We start from the raw sequence: 5,726 nt of genomic DNA, 5'->3' as shown, positions 1-5,726 counted from the left end.
CAATGTCTAAAGCTTATCGTCTCGCTTTTCTTGATGTTCTAGATTTTATGATATATACCATGAGAATAAATTGATTAAATGAATAATTTTCATAATACTTTTATTCAAGGATCGTAAATAGAACCCTTACACTTGGAATTCATGGTTTAAAATATTTAATATTACTTCTATCGATACATTCTATGGAAGGTATAGTATAGTTGAAAGCTATTTTCTTCATATGTCCTTTACATTTATGACATCAACTCGCAAAGACAAACGTCGCAATGTTGCCGCAAGAAAATTCTAATCTAAATAAAATAATTGAACAATAATGCCATCAAATATAATTTATTTTTACATTATAGTACATCTAAAAACTACACTTAATAATACAGCCACAATAATTTATAGGTTAGAGTTATAACATTTTATCACCATTGCTCTCAAGAAATTTGCATGCGTCTCACAACTCGACAACTTTGACCGGCTCATTCGTTTACGTATTCGAACTAATCAGACAGCATTTACAAATTTAAATAAATTAACAAATGTAATTTTTAATTTTTAAATTTACAAATTGCGCCAGGTAATACATTAAACATCTTGATGATCTATGTAGAAAAAACTTTGAGTAGACTATATATATTAAAAAATCTGAGTTATAAAAAACATACATTGTTCAATATGCTTTCTATATAGAACAAGACTCAAAATATTTATTACAGACTAGCGATACCGCCAGCGTTAATAAGATAAAAGTTTATTGTGGAATCTAGGTGTAGGTGTAGATTTACAAATATATGAAAACAATATTTTATTTTGTAGTTGTATTCAGTAATTAGGCAAGAAAGAATACAGTTGATAAAAAATCTTTACCAGCATTTAGGTGAAAACCCTGGCCCCATTTGATAACGTAAATCCAAGCAATATGTCCACAGTATTCCGACATGTTCATGAAGATTCTAAGTTGGTACTGGATTTTGGCACCAGTATTAAGCGTTCATTATATGGTTGAAATTAGCGGTGTTGGTCACTGCAAAATACATCGATATCTCGATGTTTTAAAAAGCATCGATATGTTGTTGTTTTCAATATTTAAAAAAAAACATCATTATTTCGGAGAAAAAAATATGGATATTTTTTTAATATTTTAAAAAATAGTGATTTTTTAAATGAATCTTGAATGAATGAAAAGTACCAGTTTCAAATGTTTATTAAAAGTTGTGTTTAATTTATATTGATAAAACATCGAAAAATATCGGCTAATCGATTTATCGGCCAGAAATATCAATTTTTTTAGAAATCATCGACATATCAAAATTTCCGCATCCCTAGTTGAAATACACTTTCTGAGTATTGATGTATTAAAAATACCAAATTATTAAATTGATTCTGTAAAAACATTTTACCGCGAACAACATATGCTGACCTTCCACCAATTGTCTTAGTAGTTGGTGAAGCCAGTGTAATTATGGTCTATTGTTAAGTAGAGAGTAAAAAGCTGAGTATGGAATAGTTAAAAATCTTGAACATCTGACACCCCTCAAATTCGGATGTTGTTATGATTTGATTTTTCAAGTGAAAATGGGTTTCTATTGGTAGAAGGAATAATGTAAGATTTAAAATTTTACGAGCGAATATAAACACATAGTTGAAATTTACCACCAGCCATATCGATCTAAACCTACATCAAACGATATATTTACGAGATATGGGAAACCATTTTCGAATAGGAAAGAATGTAAGGACTGCGGAAGGATGCAGTTTCTAGTTATGATACTACCGTTGCACAAGAAATTAATAAACTCTAGCATGGAAACGGCCGATTTTACATATTTTTTAATTCGATTTTATCATTTCGTAAACTGAGGGATTGATTGTGGAAAAATGGTTTGAATTTTTTGAAATTATGTCCAATTGGGAGCCGCTATATTTGTCGCAGAAGTAAGAAGCGTTATTCTGCCAGACCACGTGATTAGTGAACATAATGGAAAGGGTAAGACTCCTCATGGTTTCATGTTACAAAATCACTTTAACATGTTTTGGTAATCTATAAAATTCTGTATTGCATAGCGATTGGGGAGGGGCAGAATAAAAATAAAATATTTTTAACAGAAAAATTGTATATATATATATATATATATATATATATATATATATATATATATATATATATATATATATATATATATATATATATATTAGTATACCAAAATGCACAGAAATTAGCCGAAATTACTCAAATAGCTTTTTTGTTGCATACATTTGCCTAAATTACCTTGTGCTATCTTTAAGCTATCCGCATCACCCAACTTTATAATTTTATAAAACTGTTTTGCCATTTTTTTGTGATCTCGTACAGGATTTGGACGATTGCATATAATTATAGTATACCAGTCCATAATAACTAATTTAATTGATGTTAAACTATTACTTTTCCATATTTAGAAACACCCTTTTTCATCAGAATTCATATTTGTGTATGTATTGTTTTAAACATATTAAACGTTGTTTCACTAAAACCATTGTCTCATTGTAAATGAATACTAAAACTATATTAGTAATTGTAAGTGAGGAATTGAATTATCTCAAAATATCTTCAATAATTTTTTTATAGTCCCAATTAGAACCAATATATAGGCGACAAGCATGTTGTGCACTGACCATAGAAAGTTTGACATTCGATGATATAGCAGTCGTGGCCGAGCGGTTAAGGCGTCTGACTAGAAATCAGATTCCCTCTGGGAGCGTAGGTTCGAATCCTACCGACTGCGAATATATATATATATTTTTAAAAATATTTCAATCCATCAGTTCTCGGTTATCTTCGTTAGAATTAGTAATAAGCATGTGAATAAATAAAGAAAACTTTTTCCATGGTGTTGAAAGCCCTTAAATGGGAAAGTGAATAACCAAATATAACTAATGATGAAAAGTAAAAATCGGGAAAGTCTCACCTAGATTCTAATTCAATCGATTATAAAGTGATAAGCTAGCAATCTTTCATATTTCAAGATGATAATACATCCATACACACAGGCAAAATGGGACAATCTTTATGCGAGGTGCATGGCCAGCAGACTCACCACATCTTACAGATAATTGAACCGTTATGTGGAGTTGTAGAGCAGAAAGTGAGGAGTAGATTTTGTATCTCCAACATTATTAAAACAATTGGCAGATGTTTTGGTAGAAGAATAGGAGAACATTCCATTGGAATGAAATAATCGCTTTACACCTTTCTAAATAATAAATATTGTACATCTGTTACTTTTCGATGCCATTTTTGTAGCACGATTTGTCCTTTGCTTCAAAATAGGCCTCAATTTCGACGATCACCTCTTCATTCGACCAAAATATCTTCCCAGCGAGCACTCTTTTGATATCTAAGAACAGGAAATAATCACTGGGGGCCAGATATGGAGAATACGGTGGATGAGGAAGCAATTCGATGTCCAATTCATGGATTTATGTCATCGTTTTCAGTGACTTGTGACACGGTGCATTGTTTTTTTCTTCAAATGCGGCCGTTTTTCAGCAATTTGGTCCTTCAAACGGTCCAATAACGCTATGTAATAGTCGCTATCGATGATCCTTCCTTTTTCAAGGTAGTAAATGAAAATTATTCTATGCGCATCCCAAAATACAGACGTCATAACATTGTTAGCCGACTGTTGCATGTTCCCACGCTTTGGAGCGGATTCATCGTGCGCAGTCCACTCGGATGACTGTCGATTAGACTTCGGAGTGAAATGATGGAGCCATGTTTCATCGATTGTCACATAAGACGCAAAAACTCTGGTTTATTATGCTAGATCATCGTCAAACACTGCTTTGAATCATCAACTCGTCGTTGTTTTTGGTCAAAAGTGAGCTCGCGCGGCACCTACTTTGCACAGAGCTTTCTCATACCCAAATATTCGTGAATTATATGGTGTACATGTTCAGTTAATATCTTTAGAGTGTCTGCTATTTCATTCAATTTCAATTTACGGCCATTCAAAATCATTTTGAGCACTTTCTTCATTTTTGGTCAGTAATAACCTCTTTTGGGCGTCCACTGCGTTCACCGTTTTCGGTGCTCATTTCACCAAGTCTAAACTTAGCATACCGATCCTTGATGGTTGATTTTCCTGGTGGAGTGTCTGGAATCTCGGCAAGTTATTGCTTCAGCTGCATTTTTCCCTTCAAAAACACAATATTTTATCAACACATGAAACCAATTTTTATCCATTTTTTTTCACAATAACAAAAGTTGCTTCACTCAAAATGCTATAATTCACAAACCAATGATCCGACGGCTATTAAATTTATACACGCATCTTTTGAGGGTTTCGATTTAATTCTAGTAGCACCATCTATGTGTCAGGCCGGGGACATTTCAATTGACGTGTGTTTTTCAAAACAAAATCCTAAGAGCAAGTGCTCCCAGATACTATAATATTGATATACCAAGACCTTTAGACCGTCACTCAGAAATAAAGAGAATCTCAAGGAAATATGAGGAGAAAATCAATTCTTACGTTAATATCGATGCATTGCAACTCTTGATAATACTGGAACACGACACAGACTCAAAAGAATCAAACCATTTGATCTTCTATAGTGTGGTGTAGCGAAGTGAACTTAATTGAAAGAGACCAGAAGTGACAATACATAAGTATTATTAGACCAGATACTTTGTTAAAACCAATGGGTCCTCCTAAATATATTTTTAAATCTATACTCGTAAAGGACAAATTGTAGGTTAGTCGATAAAGACTACAACTGTGGTATAATTAATTTAAATAAAATTATGTTATTGCTCTTGCCATAAATACCCTTATGTGCTTTTTTCAGGATTGGTTGTAGAAAAAACTTGCTATGGAATATATTCTTTTGATCAACCACCAACATTTTTGACGACAATAGAGACTGAGAACTTTTTTTTTATCTGTAAATAATACACAGGCCTACTGTATTATTTTTCACATCTTCGTAACATTTTTCTGAACAAAAAAAAAGAAGTAGAAAATTAAGTCTTGATAACTGAAATATCGTTGATTTTCTTCTGGTTAAATCTGGTTTCCTGAACATTCTCACGACTCTCAATAGATACCTGCTATTAAAACTAGTGATAAACGTTAAAAGAACTCCAAAAACCGCCTATTTTGTTTAGGAATTGACGTAGCGAACGTAAACAGTCTTTAAAATATGCAAATGGTATGTCCAGGCGTTATTTAAAGATTAAAACAGGTGCCATCGACACCTGCGGTAATCTACTAATTGTTCGAATTATAATTTCGATATGGGTATTAAACGTTTTTAGTATTCAGATTTGGTTTGATGGTAACTTAGTGTGTTCACGCAATATTACAATAAACATGAACCAATATAGTTTAAAGCAGTTACTGTATACGAGTTTTGGATTTAATATTAGTTTTGATCGATTCAACAAGGTTCTATTATGTGTTCTGTTATATCTTAATAATCATTCACAGATACGTTCTATATTAATAAATATCATGTTACTGTTAAACTGTAGAATGACGTCAATGCGTCAAACCACGAAAATCCCACAATTCATGATTCCCAAACGTTATTTAACTGTGATATATCAGTATATATGCAAAATACATTAGTATTCTACTATAAATTGGTGCTTATATGGTAATATACACTGCTAGGCAACGATATTGCATATATTATGGTTTATTTAAGTTGTTTGTATTTTTTTATTATTACATCTTTTCTAAATATTAATA

At 31.9% G+C, this 5,726-nt stretch overlaps 1 non-coding gene across 1 annotated transcript; it reads left to right on the top strand.

Moving 5' to 3' along the window:
* Positions 1 to 2,674: 2,674 nt before the first annotated feature.
* Positions 2,675 to 2,756, top strand: TRNAS-AGA (transfer RNA serine (anticodon AGA)). The gene has a single exon. It is a non-coding gene; the product is annotated as a tRNA-Ser (tRNA).
* Positions 2,757 to 5,726: the final 2,970 nt, after the last annotated feature.

The sequence above is a fragment of the Rhynchophorus ferrugineus genome, unplaced genomic scaffold (genome assembly GCF_030347505.1).
Source record: "Rhynchophorus ferrugineus isolate W39M unplaced genomic scaffold, kcgeb_rfMv2 rfM10, whole genome shotgun sequence".
NCBI classification, from domain to species: Eukaryota; Metazoa; Arthropoda; class Insecta; order Coleoptera; family Curculionidae; genus Rhynchophorus; species Rhynchophorus ferrugineus.
Note: the sequence above shows the minus strand (reverse complement) of the source record. Positions and strands in the feature narration are given on the sequence as shown.